Source organism: Eubalaena glacialis, chromosome X (genome assembly GCF_028564815.1).
Source record: "Eubalaena glacialis isolate mEubGla1 chromosome X, mEubGla1.1.hap2.+ XY, whole genome shotgun sequence".
Classification (NCBI taxonomy): Eukaryota; Metazoa; Chordata; class Mammalia; order Artiodactyla; family Balaenidae; genus Eubalaena; species Eubalaena glacialis.
The window spans coordinates 37,598,698-37,611,000 of NC_083736.1; positions in this window are offsets into that span (position 1 = coordinate 37,598,698).

Consider the following 12,303-nt stretch of genomic DNA (forward strand, 5'->3'; position numbering starts at 1 on the left):
TTTCCTCATTTCTCCTTCTCTTTCCATCCCCCAACCTCAACATCACACATACATGACCGAGACCCCAAAGGGTCTCCCTCCAAAATCCTCCATCCTCTCTCAAACTCATTTAGAGGTTGCTTTTGTCTTTTTCTGCCTCTTTTAACACCTTCCAGCTCTACTCATATCTCTTCTGCTAGTACCCTCTGCCCTTTTTGGTATAAATCAATTAAGCTTATTCAAGTACCTCTAACTTGTCCCCTTCACCAATTACTCAAGCCTGGAACCTAGCTTCTTATTGGACAGGGAAGTGGGTTAGGTTATGGATAATTCTCTGATGTTAACATGTTTCTCCCCGCTCATGTATATTCATTACATATTAGTTATAATTTAGTGCAGCTGCCAACATGTGACTTATTTAATGCAGGACAAAAGTGAAAATCTTATTCTATATTTTGTATCAAGTTTTAGATGTACAAAAGTAAGTATTCTGGGGGGGGGGGTGTTTTGAAAACCCCCATGGAAGCTTGACTTTCTGGTACCTCCCAAGGAATTGCTTTTCCTTCCTATGAAAAACAGATTTTTTTAATATTTGTGATCAGTGTTTTAAAGCAAGATCTGCCAAACATTACTGTATCTTTCTATGGAGATACCTACATGTTTGAACCCAGGAAGAATAAATAACAACTGCAAATCCCATTCTTATATTTCAGGATCCTAAGGGCAACCCCACTTCATCCTAATCTATGTAGAAAGTTTGCCTGGTTGTTTAAGGCTTAATTTTTAAGGGGAAAAAAGAATGCAGAAACATTGCCTATTATCAGGCTAAGAGAATTAACAATAGCAAAGATAATATATCAGTTGTAAAGACTCCCAGTTCTGTTTCAGTGGCAAATATTAGCCTGAAGCACTCAAGCACCAGATCAACTGGAACCTAATGGATAATGATGTTGACCTTTTCTGACCCTTGTGACTTCAATCAACTAAAGCTTGGACTCTGTCGACCACCCAAGCCCTTTCATGAATATGCATGTACGCTTAGCTTAAAACTTCCCCAATTTTGCTCTTTGAGGAGACACTGCTTTGGGAAAGATTCCTGGTGCTCTCCTTACTTGCTACAAGTAATAATAAGTCCTTCATCCTCCTGATCTTTGGCTTGGTTGGTCTTTTGGCTTGACACCCACCAAGAGGTGAACCCAGTTTTTGGGTAACACTGGCACTTGCAGAGGTGGTGGATCAGGAGTTGTCTCAGACTATGACTGGCATGCCAGGACCGTCCCAGCATGCACCCCGGCCCACACCTGGTGCCCACTCCAGCCCCTCTTGTTTCAGTGCCGCTCCCCTCTGGGGCAAAAGTGCTATTGCTGGCAGAGGGGAGACTGCACACATAGAGGGAAAGAAACCAGTTTGGACCCGACCCTCAGGGCTTCTTCTCCAGCACCTTGGAACCTGACCCCACCCCCAATAGGGTGGGATGGACACTGAGCATAGAAGAAGCCCCAGCTCACACCTGTTCCTGGCTAGTGCGCTTCCATCTCTACCCCACCTCCCACCAAGGTGATAGCTGCCAGCACACCCTGGGGGAAGGTGTGACCCATGCTCATGTCAGATCCAGCTCTCCCACCAAAGCCACCGGGCAAACGCAGACTGCAAAGGGATGCTCCCACACAAGAACACCCCTTCAAGACCAGTATACGTAACTGTTTCACCTAATTTCATAGAGACAGAGAAAGTTAAAAAAAATGAGAAGACAGAAGAATTTGTTTCAAATGAAAAAACAGAATTTAAAAAAAACCCTGAAAAAGTAACTAATGAAACAGATAAATAATTTACTGGATAAAGAGTTCAAAGCATTAATAATAAGAATGCTAACTGAACTTGGGAAAAGAATAGATGAACACAGTGAGAATTTTAACAAGGAACTAGAAAATATACCAAAAGAACCAGTTAGAGCTGAAGAATACAATAACTGAAATGAAAAACACACTAGAGGTATTAACAGCAGACTAGGTGATACAGAAGAATGCATAAGTGATCTGGAAGATAGAATAATGGAAATCACTCAATCAGAACAGCAAAAAGAAAAACAAATTTTAAAAAATGAGAACAGATTAAAGAATGTCTGAAACAACATCAAGTGTTCTAACATTCACATTATAGCGGTCCCAGAGGAGAAGAGAGAAAGGGGTTGAAAATGTAGTTGATGAAATTATGGCTGAAAACTTCCTGAACCTGAAGAAGGAAACAGATATCCAGGTACAAAAAGCACAGAGAATCCCAAACAAGATGAACCCAAAGAGCCCCACAGCAAGACATATCATAATTAAAATGGCAAAAGTTGAAGATAAAGATAGAATTCTAAGGGCACCAAGAGAAAAAGAGTCACATACAAGGGAACTCCCATAAGGCTATCAGCAGACTTTTCTGCAGAAACTTTGCAGGACAAAACAGAGTGGCATGATATATTTAAAGTGCTGAAAGGGAAAGACCTACAACCGAGGATACTCCACCCAGCAAGGTTATCATTCAGAATTGAAGGAGAAATAAAGAACTCCTCAGACAAGCAAAAACTAAAAGAGTTCATCAATATTAAACTGACTCAAAAGAAGTGTTAAAAGGTTTTCTGTAATTAGAAAAGAAAAGGCTACAGCAAGAAGTAAGAACGTATAGGAAAGGAAATATCCCACTAATAAAGGCAAATATACAGTAAAGGTTGTGGATCAACCTCTTTTAAATACATTAGTATGAAGATTGAAAAAAATTACAATAATTACAATAAACAGTAAAAGGATAAGCATGAAGATGTAAAATATGACATCAAAAACACAAAACGTGGGTGAGGGGAGTAAAAAATATAGATCTTTTAGAATGTGTTTGAACTTAAATGACTATTTAAAACAAGGAGATATAGTTATAGGTCAATAAAAATGAAACCCATGTTAACCACAAATCAAAAACCTTCAATAGATACACAAAAATGAGAGAGAAAAGAACACAAGCATACCACTAAAAAAAATCACCAAACTGCAAGGGAAGAAATTAAAGGAGAAGAAAAGAGCATAGAACAACTATAAAAATAACCAGAAAACAAGTAACAAAATGGTAATAAGTACATACATATCAATAATCACTTTAAAAGTCAATGGACTAAATTCTTCAATCAAAAGACATAGGAAATGCCATATGATAACACCTATATGTGGAATCTAAAATATGACACAAATGAAGTTATCTACAAAACAGAAAGAGACTCACAGACATAGAGAACAGACTTGTGGTTGCCAAGGGGGAGGACGGGTAGGGGAGGGATGGGTTGGGAGTTCGGGATTAGTAGATGCAAACTATGATATATAAAATGGATAAACAACAAGGTCCTACTGTATAGCACAGGGAACTATATTCAGTATCCTGTGATAAACCATAATAGAAAAAAATATGAAAAAGAATGTGTATATATATATATATATAGATGTATAACTGCATCACTTTGCTGTACAGTAGAAATTAATACAACATTGTAAATCAACTATACTTCAATAAAATAAAAATTTTAAAAAGACGTAGGGTGGCTGATTGGATGAAAAAACAAGATTCATCTATATTCTGCTTACAAGAGACTTACTTCAGAGCTAAAGACACACACAGACTGAAAGTAAGGGCATGGAAAAAGACATTTCATGCAAATGGAAATGATAAGGAAGCTGGGGTAGCAATACTCACATCGGACAAAGCAGATTTTAAAACAAAGTCTATAATAAAAGATGAAGTGTATTATGTCATGATAAACTGATCAATACAAGAAGAGGATATTATACTTGTTAACATATATGCATCCAATACAGGAGCACCCAAATATATACAGCAAACACTGACAGACATAAAGGGAGAAACTGACAATAACACAATAATAGCAGGAGATTTTTAACACCCCAGTGACATCAATGGACAGATCATCCAGACAGAAAATCAATAAGGCAACAGAGGTCCTAAATGACAAAATAGACCAGTTGGACTTAATTGATACCTACAGGACACTACATCCGGGGGAAAAAAGAAAAGAAAAGAAAACACATAATACACATTCTTTTTAAGCACACATGGAACATTCTCTAGGATAGACCACATACTAGGTCACAAAACAAGCCTCAACAAATTTAAGAGACCAGAAATTATTTCAAGCATCTTTTCTGATCACAACAGTATGAAACCAGAAATCAACTACAGAAAGAAAAATGGGAAAAGAACGAACACGTGAAGACTAAACAACATGCTAATAAAAAACCAATGGGTCAATGATGAAATCAAAGAAGTCAGAAAATACCTCAAGACAAACAAAGATGAAAACACAACTTTACAAAATCTATGGGATGCAGCAAAAGCAGTTCTCAGAGGGAAGTTCATAGCGATACAGGCCTTCCTTGAGAAACAAGAAAAACCTCAAATAAACAACCTAACGTATCGCCTAAAAGAATTAGAAAAACAAGAACAAGCAATACCTAAAGTCAGCAGAAGGAAGGAAATAATAAAGATCAGAGAGGAAATAAATAAAATAGAGACCAAAAAAAAAAAAAAAAGAGATCAATGTAACCAAGAGCAGGTTACTTGAAACGATAAACAAAATTGATAAGCCTTTATCCAGACTCATTAAGAAAAAAAGAAAGAGGACCCAAATAAACAATCTAAAAAATGAAAGAGGGGAAATAAATCTAAAATTTATATGGAACTACAAAAGTCCCCGAATAGCCAAAGCAATCTTGAGAACAAAGAACAAAGCTGGAGTTATCACCATCCCTGACTTCAGACTATACTACAAAGCTATAGTAATCAAAACAGCATGGTACTGGCACAAAAACAGACACACAGATCAATGGAACAGAATAGATAGCCCAGAAATAAACCCACACACTTATGGTCAATTAATCTATGACAAAGGAGGCAAGACTATACAATGGAGAAAAGACAGTCTCTTCAATAAGTGGTGCTGGGAAAACTGGACAGCTACATGTAAAAGAATAAAATTAGAACATTTTCTCACACTATATACAAAGATAAACTCAAAATGGATTAGACCAGAAATCATATAACTCCTAGAAGACAGGCAGAACACTCTTTGACATAAATCATAGCAATATTTTTTTGGATCTCCTAAGGCAAAGGAAACAAAAGCAAAAATGAACAACTGGAACCTCATTAAACTTAAAAGCTTTTGCACAGAAAGGGAAACCATTGACAAAACAAAAAGACTGCCTACTGAATGGGAGAAAATATTTGCAAATGATATGACCAATAAGGGGTTAAAATCCAAAATATATAAACAGCTCATATCTCAACATCAAAAAAAAAAAAAAAAAAAAAGCCAATTAAAAAACGGGCAGAAGACCTGAAGAGACATTTTTCCAAAGAAGACATACAGATGGCCAATGGGCACATGAAAACATGCTCAACATCAATGACCATCAGAAAAATGCAAATCAAAACAACAATGAGATATCACCTCACACCTGTCAGAATGGCTACCATCAAAAAGACGAGAAGTAACAAATGTTGGTGAGGATGTGGGAAAATGGAACCTTTGTACACTGTTGGTTGGAATGTAAATTGGTGCAGCCACTGTGGAAAACAGTATGGACGTTCCTCAAAAAACTAAAAATAAACTACCATATGACTCAGCAATTCCACTCCTGGGTATATATCTGAAAAAAACAAAAACACTAATTTGAAAAGATACATGCACCCCAATGTTCATAGCAGCATTATTTATGATAGCCAATATGGAAACAACCTAAGTGTCCATTAACAGATGAATGGATAAGGAAGATGTGGTATGTATAGACACACGTGCACACACACAGAGGAATATTACTCAGCCATAAAAAAGAATGAAATTTTGCCATTTGCAACAACATGGATGGACCTGGAGGGTATTATGCTTAGTGAAATAAGTCAGACAGAAAAAGAAAAATACTTCATGTTATCACTTATATGTGGAACCTAAAAAATGAAACAAACCAATGAATACACCAAAACAGAAAGAGACTTACAGATATAGAGAACAAACTAGTGGGTACCAGTGAGGAGAGGGAACAGGGGAGGGGAAAATAGGTGTAAGAGATTCAGAGGTACAAACTATTATGCATCAAATAAATAAGCTAAAAGGATATATTATAGAGCACATGGAATATAGCGAATATTTTATAATAACTTTAAATGGACTATAATCTGTAAAAATACTCAATCACAGTGTTGTACACCTGAAACTAATATAATACTGTAAATAAACTATACTTCAATAAAAACTAAAGAAAACAAAACCCCAGCTTTGCAAAGATGTGGCATCACTGAAAGAAATGTAGTGTGATCTCTGTGTTAGGGCCTTTTAGAGTAAGCCCATACCAGAGGTCCCTTGGTCCCCAAGGTGGCCAGTCCTTTTGGCTTTACATCTGAACAGCCTTTCTCTCACCACAGTGGAGCAGCCAGTGTACCTTGGGCATAGGGAGCCCCAAGTAACAGCCATTTCACTGTACTTGTACAAACTACCCTCTCCCAATGTACTAAACTTTTTCTTCCTTTGGGGTAGATACCTTCAAAGGGAACCCGCAGTCACTTCTTAGTGTTTGTCTCTGGTGCTTCTTCCTCAGATATCTTGGTCTACATCTGAACCCAGTCTCTGACATTGTTCAAAGTCTTTTCCCATGGCTCTGCTTTGACTCTCAATAAATCACCCAAAGGAAATCAATTCCAGCTTGGATCTCTTACCACCCTGTCTCTGATTAGGTTCTATTAGAATATGCAACTACAAGAGCTATTATGCATGGATTTTCATTTGGCAAAATAGATTTTTTTTTTTTGGCCAGGCCATGCAGCTTATGGGATCTTAGTGCCCTGACCAGGGATTGAACCTGGGCCCTCGGCAGTGAAAGCGTGGAGTCCTAACAACTGGACCGCCAGGGAATTCCCCAAAATAGATATTTTGAGCTTCATTTTTTTAACACAGAAATGGAGGTGGTCAGTAGCCATTGGGTTGTAGGACACTTTTAACTATCAGTTTAAGAAAAGCAAGAGAGAAGCAAGAAGAACTACAATCCTGCAGCCTGAGGAACAAAAACCACATTCACAGAAAGATAGACAAGATGAAAAGGCAGAGGGCTATGTACCAGATGAAGGAACAAGATAAAATCCCAGAAAAACAACTAAATGAAGTGGAGATAGGCAACCTTCCAGAAAAAGAACTCAGAATAATGATAGTGAAGATGATCTAGGACCTCGGAAAAAGAATGGAGGCAAAGATCGAGAAGATGCAAGGAATGTTTAACAAAGATCTAGAAGAATTAAAGAACAAACAAACAGAGATGAACAACACAATAACTGAAATGAAAAATACACTAGAAGGAATCAATAGCAGAACAACTGAGGCAGAAGAACGGATAAGTGACCTGGAAGACAGAATGGTGGAATTCACGGCTGTGGAACAGAATAAAGAAAAAAGAATGAAAAGAAATGAAGACAGCCTAAGAGACCTCTGGGACAACATTAAACGCAACAACATTCGCATTATAGGGGTCCCAGAAGGAGAAGAGAGAGAGAAAGGACCTGAGAAAATATTTGAAGAGATTATAGTCGAAAACTTCCCTAACATGGGAAAGGAAATAGCCACCCAAGTCCAGGAAGCACAGAGAGTCCCATACAGGATAAACCCAAGGAGAAACACGCCGAGATACATAGTAATCAAGTTGGCAAAAATTAAAGACAAAGAAAAATTATTGAAAGCAGCCAGGGAAAAATGACAACATAACAAGGGAACTCCCATAAGGTTAACAGCTGATTTCTCAGCAGAAACTCTACAGGTGAGACAGGAGTGGCATGATATACTTAAAGTGATGAAAGGGAAGAACCTACAACCAAGATTACTCTACCCAGCAAGGATCTCATTCAGATTTGATGGAGAAATCAAAAGCTTTACAGACAAGCAAAAGCTAAGAGAATTCAGCACCACCAAACCAGCTCTACAACAAATGCTAAAGGAACTTCTCTAAGTGGGAAACACAAGAGAAGAAAAGGACCTACAAAAACAAACCCAAAACAATTAAGAAAATGGTCATAGGAACATACATATCGATAATTACCTTAAACGTGAATGGATTAACTGCTCCAACCAAAAGACACAGGCTTGCTGAATGGATACAGAAACAAGACCCATATATATGCTGTCTACAAGAGACCCACTTCAGACTTAGGGACACATTCAGACAAAGTGAGGGGATGGAAAAAGATATTCCATGCAAATGGAAATCAAAAGAAAGCTGCAGTAGCAATACTCATATCAGATAAAATAGACTTTAAAATAAAGAATGTTACAAGAGACGAGGAAGGACACTACATAATGATCAAGGGATCAATCCAAGAAGAAAATATAACAATTATACATATATATGCACCCAACATAGGAGCACCTCAATACATAAGGCAACTGCTAACAGCTATAAAAGAGGAAATCGACAGTAATACAATAATAGTGGGGGACTTTAACACCTCACTTACACCAATGGACAGATCATCCAAACAGAAAATTAATAAGGAAACACAAGCTTTAAATGACACAATAGACCAGAGAGATTTAATTGATACTTATAGGACATTCCATCCAAAAACAGCAGATTACACTTTCTTCTCAAGTGCGCATGGAACATTCTCCAGGATAGATTACATCTTGGGTCACAAATCAAGCCTCAGTAAATTTAAGAAAATTGAAATCATATCAAGCATCTTTTCTGACCACGATACTATGAGATTAGAAGTGAATTACAGGGAAAAAACCGTAAAAAACACAAACACATGGTGACTAAACAATACGTTACTAAATAACCAAGAGATCACTGAAGAAATCAAAGAGGAAATCAAAAAATACCTAGAGACAAATGACAATGAAAGCACGACGATCCAAAACCTATAGGATGCAGCAAAAGCAGTTCTAAGAGGGAAGTTTATAGCAATACAAGCCTACCTCAAGAAACAAGAAAAATCTCAAATAAACTATCTAACCTTACACCTAAAGGAACTAGAGAAAGAAGAACAAACAAAACCCAAAGTTAGCAGAAGGAAAGAAATCATAAAGATCAGAGCAGAAATAAATGAAATAGAAACAAAGAAAACAATAGCAAAGATCAATAAAACTAAAAGCTGGTTCTTTGAGAAGATAAACAAAATTGATAAACCATTAGCCAGACTCATCAAGAAAAAGAGGGAGAGGACTCAAATCAATAAAATTAGAAATGAAAAAGGAGAAGTTACAGCAGACACTGCAGAAATACAAAGCATCCTAAGAAACTACTACAAGCAACTCTATGCCAATAAAATGGACAACCTGGAAGAAATTGACAAATTCTTAGAAAGGTATAACCTTCCAAGACTGAACCAGGAAGAAAGAGAAAATATGAACAGACCAATCACAAGTAATGAAATTGAAACTGTGGTTAAAAATCTTCCAATAAACAAAAGCCCAGGACCAGAAGGCTTCACAGGTGAATTCTATCAAACATTTAGAGAAGAGCTAACACCCATCCTTCTTCAACTCTTCCAAAAAATTGCAGAGGAAGGAACACTCCCAAACTCATTCTATGAGGCCACCATCACCCTGATACCCAGACCAGACAAAGACACTACAAAAAAAGAAAATTACAGACCAATATCACTGATGAATATAGATGTAAAAATCCTCAACAAAATACTAGCAAACAGAATCCAACAACCTATTAAAAGGATCATACACCACGATCAAGTGGGATTTATCCCAGGGATACAAGGATTCTTCAATATACACAAATCAATCAATGTGATACACCATATTAACAAACTGAAGGAGAAAAACCATATGATCATCTCAATAGATGCAGAAAAAGCTTTTGACAAAATTCAACACCCATTTATGATAAAAACTCTCCAGAAAGTGGGCATAGAGGGAACCTACCTCAACATAATAAAGGTCATATATGACAAATCCACAGCAAACATCATTCTCAATGGTGAAAAACTGAAATCATTTCGTCTAAGATCAGGAACAAGACAAGGATATCCACTCTCACCACTATTATTCAACATAGTTTTGGAAGTCCTAGCCATGGCAATCAGAGAAGAAAAAGAAATAAAAGGAAGACAAATTGGAAAAGAAGAAGTAAAACTGTCACTGTTTGCAGATGATGTGATACTATACATAGAGAATCCTAAAGATGCCACCAGAAAGCTACTAGAGCTAATCAATGAGTTTGGTAAAGTTTCAGGATACAAAATTAATGCACAGAAATCTCTTGCATTCCTATACACTAATGATGAAATATCTGAAAGAGAAATTAAGGAAACACTCCCATTTACCACTGCAACAAAAAGAATAAAATACTTAGGAATAAACCTACCTAGGGAGACAAAAGACCTGTATGCAGAAAACTATAAGACACTGTTGAAAGAAATTAAAGATGATACCAACAGATGGAGAGATATACCATGTTCTTGGATTGGAAGAATCAATATTGTGAAAATGACTATACTACCCAAAGCAATCTACAGATTCAATGCAATCCCTATCAAATTACCAATGGCATTTTCTACAGAACTAGAGCAAAAAATCTTAAAATTTGTATGAAGAAACAAAAGACCCCGAATATCCAAGGCAGTCTTGAGGGAAAAAAACGGAGCTGGAGGAATCAGACTCCCTGACTTCAGACTATACTACAAAGCTACAGTAATCAAGACAATATACTACTGGCACAAAAACAGAAACATAGATCAATGGAACAGAATAGAAAGCCCAGAGATAAACCCACGCACCTATGGTCAACTAATCTATGACAAAGGAGGCAAGGATATACAATGGAGAAAAGACAGTCTCTTCAATAAGTGGTGCTTGGAAAACTGGACAGCTACATGTAAAACAATGAAATTAGAACACTCCCTAACACCATACACAAAAATAAACTCAAAATGGATTAGAGACCTAAATGTAAGACCAAACACTATAAATCTCTTAGAAGAAAACAGGAAGAACACTCTTTGACATAAATCACAGCAAGATCTTTTTTGATCCACCTCCTAGAGTAATGGCAATAAAAACAAAAGTAAACAAATGGGACCTAATGAAACTTACAAGCTTTTGCACAGCAAAGGAAACCATAAACAAGACGAAAAGACAACCCTCAGAATGGGAGAAAATATTTGCAAACGAATCAACGGACAAAGGATTCATCTCCAAAATATATAAACAGCTCATGCAGCTCAATATTAAAAAAACAAACAACCCAATCAAAAAATGGGCAGAAGATCTAAATAGACATTTCTCCAAAGAGGACATACAGACGGCCAAGAGGCACATGAAAAGCTGCTCAACATCACTAATTATTAGAGAAATGCAAATCAACACTACAGTGAGGTATCATGTCACACCAGTTAGAATGGGCATCATCAGAAAATCTACAAACAACAAATGCTGGAGAGGGTGTGGAGAAAAGGGAACCCTCTTGCACTCTTGGTGGGAATGTAAATTGATACAGCCACTATGGACAACAGTATGGAGGTTCCTTAAAAAACTAAAAATAGAATTACCATATGACCCAGCAATCCCACTACTGGGCATATGCCCAGAGAAAACCATAATTCAGAAAGACACATGCACCCCAATGTTCATTGCAGCACTATTTGTAATAGCCAGGTCATGGAAGCAACTTAAATGCCCATCGACAGACGAATGGATAAAGATGTGGTACATATATACAATGGAATATTACTCAGCCATAAAAAGGAATGAAATTGTGTCATTTGTAGAGACGTGGATGAATCTAGAGACTGTCATACAGAGTGAAGTAAGTCAGAAAGAGAAAAACAAGTATTGTATATTAATGCATATATGTGGAACCTAGAGAAATGGTACAGATGAACCGGTTTGCAGGGCAGAAATTGAGACACATATGTAGAGAACAAACGTATGGACACCAAGGGGGGAAAGCAGCAGCAGGTGGGGGTGGCGGTGTGATGAATTGGGAGATTGGGATTGACATGTATACACTGATGTGTATAAAATGGATGACTAATAAGAACCTGCTGTATAAAAAAATAAATAAATAATAAAAAAAGAAAAGCAAGAAAACAAGTAATAATAATTACTTCTAAAAGCCACATAATGCTTATGCTTATTGGGAGAGCAATATTAACCAGATGGATTTTATAATGTGTGGAGGACACTGTGATAAGCTGTCTAGATTCCTATTCAATGAAGGACCTGTTGCCCCAGCTGCCAAGAGTGTTGTGTGTGTGTGTGTGTGTGTACACATATATTTTTAT